This window comes from Canis lupus, chromosome 15 (assembly GCF_011100685.1).
Source record: "Canis lupus familiaris isolate Mischka breed German Shepherd chromosome 15, alternate assembly UU_Cfam_GSD_1.0, whole genome shotgun sequence".
NCBI lineage: Eukaryota > Metazoa > Chordata > Mammalia > Carnivora > Canidae > Canis > Canis lupus.
This window is the reverse complement of record NC_049236.1, coordinates 40,759,057-40,770,189: the sequence shown is the minus strand read 5'-3', so window position 1 is coordinate 40,770,189 and position 11,133 is coordinate 40,759,057.

Below are 11,133 nucleotides of genomic sequence, written 5' to 3'. Positions count from 1 at the left end.
GTCATTTATAAGGAGGTATAATATTCAGATGGTGTTGGAGTGAACTCTAAGAGGCAGAAAACTCAGAATCTGCTCCTTTTCCCATTCTTTGCTAGGAATTTGGCAGGAACATGTCTATCCTGAGATGTTTCCATAATTAGTCCCAAGTTTACATTCCTTACCCCAGACCTACCCCAGGCCCATCTGCCAGTTAGGAACCCAAGCTGACTGATATGTAGGTTCTCAGTCACAGGAGATCTCAGAACACAGTGTTGATCTTGACTTCATGTCCTGTTCAATGGATTGTAAGGATTCCCCTCTACACACACACACGCACACACACACACACACACACACACACACACATTATCTAAATGAAGAGTCAGAGTACAAACTCCAGAAAATTTCTCTTTTAACCTGTGGGTTGCTATGGCAATGGGAGGGTAGCACAATTGGAGAGGAGCTTGTGGAAGTGACTACAAATGAAGCTTAAGTAATTTTCAAGAACATTTTCCTCTCTGAGTCAGGCTTAAGCAAGAGCATCACAGCTCCCTTGGATCCCTTGGCTTGTAATGAACACATTTTTATGTTCATTCATTTGATAACTTCACATGGTAGGTAATCAATCTACCATGGTGAACAGAAGGTAGAGTTTAGTGATGGGATGAAGAGTGGGGACATAGGGTTGAAGTTGGAGGTGGCTCCTGGTGGCTTCATACCATGTGTATTCACATGTCTGTCCCTAGAAGATCATTGTCTCACTCCTAGAAGTCTCTTAAACTTGGATTCTCTGTGCCTCAATTCCCTCTCTGAAATATGCACCGAAATTGAGAACTGGAACACCTTCTTGGGAAAAGATGAACCTGCTTTTGGGGAGAGATGATTATACCAGGAAGGAATAAAAAATGGTGTGTGCCAACAATCCCACTAAAGCTTTGGGAGTGTATCCCCGTGTTGGTATTTAAGACCACTTGCCAGAGTCACCCACATAGGCTTTCTGTGCTTCCTGAAACACTTCTGTCCCTTGGCTCCCATGACCAGTGCCTCTTCTGCCTTCCTCCTGTGTTGACATTTGCTCCTTTTTCTCCTTTGCAAGCTCATTACTGACTCTGGAATGATGGGAGCCCCTCACAGGTCAGCTCTCATTTTTGCTGGTTGGCACCTATTTATCACACAAATATCATTCTAACCATCAGTTCTTTGGTAAAGGGCTTTCCTGCTCTCCTTGACTAATCAAACCCCCTTGTGGACTGAATGTTTGTGTCCCTACAAAATTGATATTTGAAGCCTTAACCTCCAATGTGATGGTATTTGGAGGGGTTTGGGAACATAATTAGTTTTGGATGAGGTCATGTGAGCTCAGACCCCTTGATAGGATTTAGTGTCATTTTTAAGAAGAGGAAGAGCCCAGAACTCTTTCTCTCTCGCTGCCATGTGAGGACACAGAGAAGGTGGCCATGTGCAAGCTAGGAAGAAGGTTTTCACCAGAACCCAACCATGCTGGTGGCACTCTGATCGTGAACTTCCAGCCTCCAGAACTATAATAGATCTCTGTTGTTAAAGCTGCCTAGTCTGTGGCATTTTGTGGTGGCAGACTGAGCTGAGATATCCCCTCTTCCAGGCATGCAATCATGCTCCTGTCCTTCAGATGTCCTTACAGAGTCACATTTTTCAGTTAATTGGTGTGATTAATGAATTTCTTTGCAGAATTTTCTCCATGAATACAAATGCTTATTTCCTAAAGCTTATCATAATAACTGGCTTCACGTAGTGTAGCCGTATATCCCCCATGCTCAGGAGGGCCCCATGCTTGGTTTAATACTCTGCTGCCACCATCTTGAAACTCTTAATGCCTTTTGAACAAGGGGACCCGTGTTTTTTTTTTTTTTTCACTGGCCTCACAAATTATGTAGCTAGTCCTGCTTATCATTTTATCTCAGCACTGAGGACAGTGTCTGGCACATAGTAGAGCCTCAGTAAACATTAGTTGAATGAGTGAGCGAATGCATAAATAACCAACTGGTTGACTATAAAATCCCAGAACTAAGAATTACAGCCAGGTCTGTCTGATGCCAAGACCTATGCATTTTCTGCCTCCCCATATACCACTATGTGCACTTACATGTGGGGCTGGGTTTGACTAAATCTGCCCAAAGACCTTCCTCTCTCATTTATTTTCCAAATTATTTTCTCCTGGGGCATCTCTGGGGTAGTGTTGCAGTGGCAGCATTCTCTGGCATAAACATCCCTCTGAGTCATAGAGCAATGCCATCGCTAGGGGCCGGGACAGCTGCAGCTGTCAGGCATCTGTGAGTTACTTTGATGGCATGAAAAATATCTCCTGATTGGTTAAATCTACCTTATGTCCTGCCCCCAAATCTGTAGGATTGACATTTCCAGAGAATACTTTGATATACATACGAAAATAGACCATCTGCTGCTGAAGGGAATGGATCTTCTCAATTCAGTGAAGAGAACCCCTCATTTCAAAATTGATTCAGAGTTTATCTGAAGCTCTTTGGTATGTCTCTAGTCATACTTAATTAATAGGAGTAACGTGAAAGAATTACACTTGGGATCGGGAAGCTGGGGTAGTCCAGGAGAATTGATTCAGTTTAAGTAAGGGAATTTGCGAGTTGGCTTGCCTTCTCAAAGCCAAGAAGTCTGCCTCTATGGTTAAGTGCACAGCAAGATAGATTTGCAAAATCCTACCTCAAAGCAACCATCAAAGCTAAAAAGCTGGGGCCGCCTTTGGTGCAGTGCCCATGGGGCAAATATTTAGCTCTTTCAGCATTCCAGAGATGAACTCTATGCCCATAAACCATCCTCAAATGGCAAGCTGGGGAGAGGTTCAGGCTCAGAGAATTAGCTGGTGTGCTCTCAGTCATGCATAAATCACACCCTGGGTGAGGGGCAAGGGGCAAGGGTGGCTGTGCAAATGGATCAGCACTAGGAATAGCAAGGCTATTAATTATTAATCTATGAGAGACACAGAAAGAGAGAGACATAGGCAGAGGGAGAGGGAGAAGCAGGCTCCATGCTGGGAGCCCGACCTGGGACTCGATTCCAGGATTCCAGGATTGTGCCCTGGGCGGAAAGCAAGCACCAAACCGCTGAGCCACCCAGGGATCCCCCGAGGCCTCGCATTCTTTAAATAAAAATCTGACCAGTGCTTTTTTATGTGAGATTGTGCTTTGCTGCATTAACAATGTCCCTTACCCTATCACAGTCATGCCACCTTTTCTTCAGTTTGTCCCCTTGGAATTAAGACGTGGGGATGAATAACAAATCCCATCTACTCTGGGCTCCTTTGAAGGGTGGAGGCTATTATCTTTGGGATTGATAGGTTTAAAGGGCTGGAGGTTAGAATCTCAAGGGATCTTAAGTCTTCTTGGTAACCCTGCATACCCTAGGAAAAGTTTCCAGAGCTGTGTTCAAGGTCCACATGAATCTCCAATGGGGACAGAAGCACAGAAGCACTGTAGTACATTGGTCCATCCCATACAGATCAGGAACTCTCAAAGACCAATGCACTCTCCCTTTCTGAATCATCCCAAAAGAACTCTAGACCAGAAATGTCTCCTACCAGCCACTCAGCTCTTATATAATAGTTTTGATAATAAAAGCAAAGAAATCACTAGCACTTTTTCAGTGATTACAATATAAAGAACATATTCTACATGTGTAGACATTTTACATGTATTGATTGATTTACTTTATGCAACAGCTGTCTGAGGTATTATTGTTTCTCTTCTTTGACAGACAAGGAAACTGAGGCACAGAGAGTTATGTAGGATCTCTGCCTAGGGAAGGGACTACAGTGGTTTTCCTCACCACATTTTCAAGACTCTGTTGTAAGAGTTTGCAAAGGTGACTTGAAAAATAGGTTTCAACATAAGACATTTGACGGGGATGCAACCATTCAGTCGACCGCAGTGTTAATTGCCAGGCAGGGTTGTGTGGTAATTTTTAGATACTCCCCTATGAAGCCAGGCCTACATTTACTTCTTTTTCTCTGACACTCAATAGAAATGTTAGATGAAAGACTTGAAGAAATCTTTCAGACAATATGTCAAAAAGAAAAAGAGATGAAAAATAGGAGAGTACATGTAACATGTTAATAGTCAGAGTTACAGTAAGAAAGAACAGAGAAAATGAAGGCAAGGAAAGGTTCAAAGAAATAATTCAGGAACATTTCACAGACTGAAGCACTTGAGCTTCCAGACTGAAAACATCCATCAGGGATCTTGGGAAAGGTGTATCTCTAGTCCCAGACCTTAACACCCACTGCTTACACTACATCTTCTCTCAGGTATCGTCAAGGCATCACCAACTTCACAAGTCAAAAATTGCACTCAGGTTGTTTCTCCCTCAAATCTTGTTCTCTCTGTGCTCCATAGTTTGAGGAAGAGTCTGACCATCAATCCAGTTACACTGCTTAAAATTCTAAGAGTTATGACATCTTCCTCTCTCCTACTTCCTATATCCGTTGCATCTCTAAGCCCAGTTGGTTTTACCTTCTCTCTTTAAGATCCACCTACTTGTCTTCACATTTCACATCATCTCTTGCCTGGGTAATAGCAATAGTGTACTTGTCTCCCTACATCCTCTCTTAACTTTCTCTAAACTCCCCCCACCCTTTTCCCACCTTATATCTAATTTTCTTTTCTTTTCTTTTCTTTTTTTATTTAAGTAATCTCTACACCCAATGTGGGACTCGAACTCACAACCCCTTGATCAAGAGTCACATACTCTTCCAACTAACCCAGCCAGACACCTCTCTAGCTATATTCTTTTTCAGAAGGCAAATCTGATTGTGTCTTTCCTCTGCTCTTAACCAGAATGGAGATATATTGGTCAGACTTAAAAAATGTAAGAACTTCACTTTGTTTTCTGGAACAGTCAGTTTCTTCAGGGCTTCATGTATAAGCTGTGATCAAAGTTCCTCTATCATATGCTCTGCTAAACACCAAGAGAAACATGAGACCAAGGCTCACAATTGTTTGGATAACTGAAGAAAAGCAGCTAAAGGGAGGACCAGAGGCAAGAGTTAGTGCGGCTGTTGTTTTGGGTTGAACTTGATAAGAAATAAAAACCATGTGTAGCCCTTTGCCTGGTCTCTATATCTTAGTGTCCTGACATTCTATTTAATCATAATTAGAAAGAATCAAAGTGAGGTTTGACCCAGCAAGGAAAAACATCCCCAGGTTTTGGAGACCCAGTGACAACTTCCCAATGATCTTTTTTTTTTTTTTTTTTTTTTTTTAGAGATTTTACTTATTTTTTCATGAAAGACACACACACACAGAAAGGCAGAGACACAGGCAGAGGGAGAAGCAGGCTCCATGGAGAAAGCCTGATGTGGGACTCGATCCGGAGACTCCAGGATCACACCCTGGGCCAAAGGCAGGCGCTAAACTGCTGAGTCACCCAGGGATTTCCCCCAATGATCTTTATGTAACTATAAAGATGTCTGGCCTGACCTACTTCTAGCTAAAGCTCAGCCAGTCTGCCCTCACTGTTTCAGTGTCTGTCCCTGACCATGCCCCTGCTACTCCAGGACTTCTATTCATGCTATTCCCTCTGTCTGGAACGCAGTTCCTTGCTCTCTACCTGATTAACTCCTGCTCGTCCAGCTCTCAGCCCCATCAGCCCTTCCCTGGGGAAAATTTCCCTGACCAAGTCAAATGCCTTCCTCATAGGCTCTCAAAGCAATCCTTTCTCTTCTCAATAGCAATTATGTCAGCTGGCAATTTTATTTCTGTGACTATTTGGTTAACATTTTTCTCCCCCACTGGATGATGAGCTCACGGGGATAAAACCTGTATATTCTGTTTACTGTTGACTCCTCAGGACCTAGCATAATTTCTGGCCCCTAGTAAGTCCTCAATATGTATTTGTTGAATAAATGGATAGTCCAATGACTGCATCTGTCAATGAATGAAAAAATTAAGATTTAGAGACATCTAAAAAATATTTTTAAGTGGCCCAAAACAACTGTTGTAGAATTACTTCATTGTTTGTTCAAAACCTGCCATAAAAGTTACCCAGATAACAATTAATATATTGTGGTTCTTAGGACTTCAAATATAATCCTGTAATATTAATATGGCTTTGTAGCTGTAAGTTGTAGTTTCAAGAAGGCAAGTGCTATGTTCTTACTATAGTGAAGCATGGTTTCGGTCTCTTAAGAAATCATCAGAAAGCAAACTGGGATAATTTTATAGCTGTGCACCTAATTTTATATTCCAATAATAATATGGTATTGCTTATTTGGAAAATTCAGTAAGAATCTATTTGCAGGGGCGCCCGGCTGGCTCAGTTGCTAGAGCATGTGACTCTTGATTTTGGTGTCATGAGTTCAAGCCCCATATTGGGCATACAGTACAGCCTACTTAAAAAAAATCTATTTGCAAACTTAATAGTATAAGGAACTTAAAAATAATAATATAAGGAACTTTGTCGAGTTACAGGCTACCCATCTTTGTGAAAGCACAGCTCAAGATCAAACTCTTCCCTGATAACCTTTGAAGTGTGGTAGGAATTCTGGAGTGGCATATGATTTTTATCTTCGAAAAATGTCAGACAAAGAGTCCTTATTTGGAAAGCTCAGAGCCAGATCTTGTTGAAAGATTGCTTTGATCATTATAAGGGTGTGGTAAAATGGCATTTACTGAGTGCCAACTCTGTGTCAGGCAATGTACTAAGTGCTCATTTAACCCATGTATAAATTCTAAATTAAGTAGGGACTATCACTTCTCTCAGTTTGAAGCACAGAAGTTATGTAACTTTCCCAAGATTACACCCATAGGTACTCTGACTGTGAAGTACCCACACTGCCCAATACGGCGCTCACTGATCCATGTGGCTGTTGAGCACACGAAATGTGGCCAGTCAGAATTGAGATGTGTGATATGCTAGATTTTGAAGACTTAGTATGAAACACATATATCTCATTAGTTTTTTTCTATTGATTACATATTGAAATGATATTTTAGATAGGGTTCAATGAGACATGATTAAAATTAGGTTCATTTATTTCTTTTTCTCACGTAGCTATGAGAAAATTTTCAATCATATTCATGGCTTGTATTCTATTTCTATTGGACAGCATTGATCCACACTCTTACACTGCATTATACTGTCTTTTTATCCAGTAGCAAAGCATTACATTGTTAATGGTTGTATTTTGTATAGGCCTACTAGTAATGCAAATGAACTTTCAGCATGAGTAATATGGTGAAGATTGTGGAAAGAAACAGAGAAGAGAAGCAGAGATGTCACCTGAAATTACAAGCGGTAAATTCTTGAAGCAGTGAGACATGTTGGCCGTTGTCTTCAGGACATATAGCTCTGTAGCACTATGTGTTGTTTAGAATGCCTACTCATTTCTAGACTCTGTCCTGATTAAAGCCTTTAATGGGCAGACACCAGGGCAAACAATTAACATATTCTTTGATCCTTTGTTGACAAAAAAAAAAAAAAAAAAAAAAAAAACCCAAAGCAAACCAAAATAAGACAAACAAAAATAACCCCACACAACACAACAAAACAAAACATCCCTCTTGATGATTTACCTTGGGGCCCATCAATATAACATTTCCCTCTACCTAGAAATGGCATTCATTCATGGATTTGTTCTTATATTCTCAGGTCAGATGAAATCCTTGCCCTTGATATTTTGAGGAAATACAGCCTCCTTCTCTCCCCTTTTTCAGACCCTAAGGGGCAAAGGATGTGGAGACATGGAGAGAGGAAGAAAGAAACAAGAAGAAAGGGATTCCAGATGAAGAGGGAAGAACCATGGTGGTCGCAACCCAGGGCACAAAAAGATCAAACTTTCCTTGTTTCTCTGTCCAGTGGTCACAACCCCTCATCACAGTATGAGCTTTGCTCTCTCTTCCTTATTCACCATGCTCCTCAGTACTTTGACTTGCAAGCCTCTTTAAGTTTTAAGTTGTTTTCATTGGAGTCTACAAAGGGGCAGAGTAATTAGCCAGGTTAGTCATGCAGGAATAGAAGAGGGTGAACCACAAACAACATGAGCCCTGATAACTTCAGAAAAATTTCTTTGTAAGACTTAAAGAAATGTTTCAGCGTCACAAGATGAAACTGTGATGCCTGAAGTGCTCAGAAGAATCTGAGATGTGAACATTGAGTTCCAGACTTGGGATTTTCTAGTTCTCTGAATAGGATACTCCAGGATACACAGTATGGGGCCTTCACTGGACAATCATTAATCTTCTAAGAACACTATGCCCAGGCTAAAGTTCCTTAAGACATAACTTAAGTATTTTTCTTTTTCCCCAGCAAGCCCCATGTGTTGGCTCAGCAGGCAATGGATGCTAAAGACAGAGCTGCTTAAAAAAACAAAAATTAGAAACTGCTCCCAACATAATGGAAAGTGAAATAAATAACAAACAACATATACATAGTATAAACAACATTAGCCTGATTAAGTTTTTTGATTTGTATATACATTTTACTGAGTCTTCATCCACTAGAATGTAACTCCATGAAGGCAGAGATTTCTGCTAGTTTGTTCATTGTTGTATTACCATCACCTAGAAGATGCTTGGCCCATAGCAAATACTGGAGATATTTGTCAAATAAATGAATAAATTAATATATAATTGGAAAAAATGCTTCAGAATGTTAATGAGATGGAGAGATTGTAGACCAACTGTATTTTTTCCGCATAATATTTTGCATTTTCCTATTTTAAAGCAACTATGAATTAGAATTAGGACAAACTAAAGATTAAAAGACTTCTGGACATAACTTTTAAAGGCAGGGCCTCCTGGGGGACTGGGTGGTTGAGTATCTGCCTCTGGCTCAGGGCGTGATCCTGGGGTCCTGGGATCAAGTCCCATATTAGGCTCCCCGGAGGGAGTCTGCTTCTCCCTCTGCCTGTGTCTCTGCCTCTCTCTGTGTGTCTCTCATGAATAAAGTCTTAAAAAAAAACTTTTAAAGGCATATTAGTGTGTTTAAAATAATATAGATATTTTTTAAAAGGGGAGGGTGCACTTGGCAGTCTGAGTCAATAGTGCATGTGACTCTTGAGCTCAAGGTCATGTGTTTGAGCCCCATATTGGGCATGGAGTCTACTAAATAAATAAATAAATAAATAAATAAATAAATAAATAAAGTAATATAGATATTTCTTCCTTTTTACTACATGTCCTGGGGCACAATACATGCAGGCCAAACTAAAAGACATTCAGCATAGGGGTGGCATTTTAACTGAAGACCTATGATGTATTGGGCACTGTGGACACAAAAGGCTGAAGATGATAAAGCCATTGCCCTTAAATCAGGTCATAGGGAAGAAAAGCTAAAGGAGTGGTATAAAGCTTTTAAAAAATCCTGGCAATTATATTACAGTTATGATTTTACACTATCACAATAGAACACATGGAGGATTTCTGAGGAATCAGGGTGAGTATTATTCTCATATTACAGAGAAGGTTGTGTTGCTGAGAAATTGATTACTTGCTTAAGGTAGTTAGAAAGTAGTAGATACACACACACCCAGATCTTTACATTGCCCTGCTTTTGTCAGCTTTCCAAAGAGCTGTCACAAGGAGGCTCTGCCCAGATCAGGGAGGAGGAACTCTAACTAGAAATTTGTGCTTTTCTAGCTAGATGTGTTATTTAAATTTAAATTAATCAAAATTAATTAAACATTAAACATTCAGTGCTTCAGCTCTATTAGCTATATTTCAAATGCTCAATAGCCATATGCAGTAGCTACTGAATGGGACAGCACACACAATAGGACATTTCCATAATCTCAGAAATCTTTATTGGATAGCACTGTTATAAATTCATTCTAATTGGTTTTGGGTAACAAATAACAAATAGCAATCAAATAATAATCAAACAATCCATATGAGTATGGATTATATGGGTATAACATATAATATTATGTATTCCATAGTTAAATAACTGTATTTCACTGTTAAATAACTGTGATATATAAGGCCTCATTTAGACCTCATAGCAACTTCTAGAGGAAGGCACTCTTATTATCTCCACTTGGATATAAGGAAACTGAGGCATGAAACAGCTCAGTCAAGAGCATATATCTAGTGAAAAGAAGTAGTTGGGACTTGAATGCAGCCCATCTGGCACTGGAACTGGTGTATTTAACTTCTGTCAGTCATTCTCAAAGTGTGGTCCCTGGACCAGCAGCATCAGCATCACCGGGCTTCACCAGACCTCCTGAATCAGCAACTGATGGGGGCGCACAGCCCTCTTCATCTTCACCAGCCCCCTAGCCAATTTGAGTGCATACTTGAGTCTGAAAATTACTGCATTCTGCTGTGCACCCTCATTTTTAAGCACCTCTGACCTACCCAGCCCTCTGCTGAGTGTTGGCTACTGGTGTGTCTTATTTTATTTTATTTTTTAAGATTTGTTTGAGAGCATGTGCACGTGAAAGTTGGGGGAGGGGCAGAGGGAGAGAATCATCAAGCAGGCTCCCTGCTGAGTGTGGAGCCCAACACAGAGCATGACCCCATGACCCATGAGATCATGATCTGAGCCAAAATCAAGAGTCAGACACTTAACCAACTGAACCACCCATGTGCCCCATTACTGGTGTATCTTAACTTGCCATTGTAAAAGAATCTTTAGCAGATTAAAAAGGATAATTAATTAACAGGTACTGAGCACTTACTCTGTGGTAGACTCGGGAGGCCATTCTCACTCAAACGGGCTTGGAGCCATCCTCTGACTTGTCTACAGTAACACTGTAGACACTGTAGTGTTAATGAGTGGTGGGGCAGGGATGTGAATCCAGGTTCCCAGCCCCAAAGCCCATCCCCTTCACACCCTTACTCAGAGAGAGGATGGAGATGTAACTCCTCATGTCCCTAAATGCAAATGTGTTTTCAAATTCTCTGCTGCTGGAATGTCCTCCTCATTGCTTGTCTCCTAAAAGACACCAACTCTCCCTTCTCCTACCCAAGTCATGTTCTATCCATTTTTTAAAGTGTATCCCAAGGGGAGGCAGGTGGGGGAATGGGTGAAACAAGTGAAGGAGATTAACAGTATCTTTATCTTGATAAGCACAAAATAACCTACAGAGTTATGGAATTACTATATTGTACACCTGAACCTAATATGACATTGTATGTTAATGATACTGGA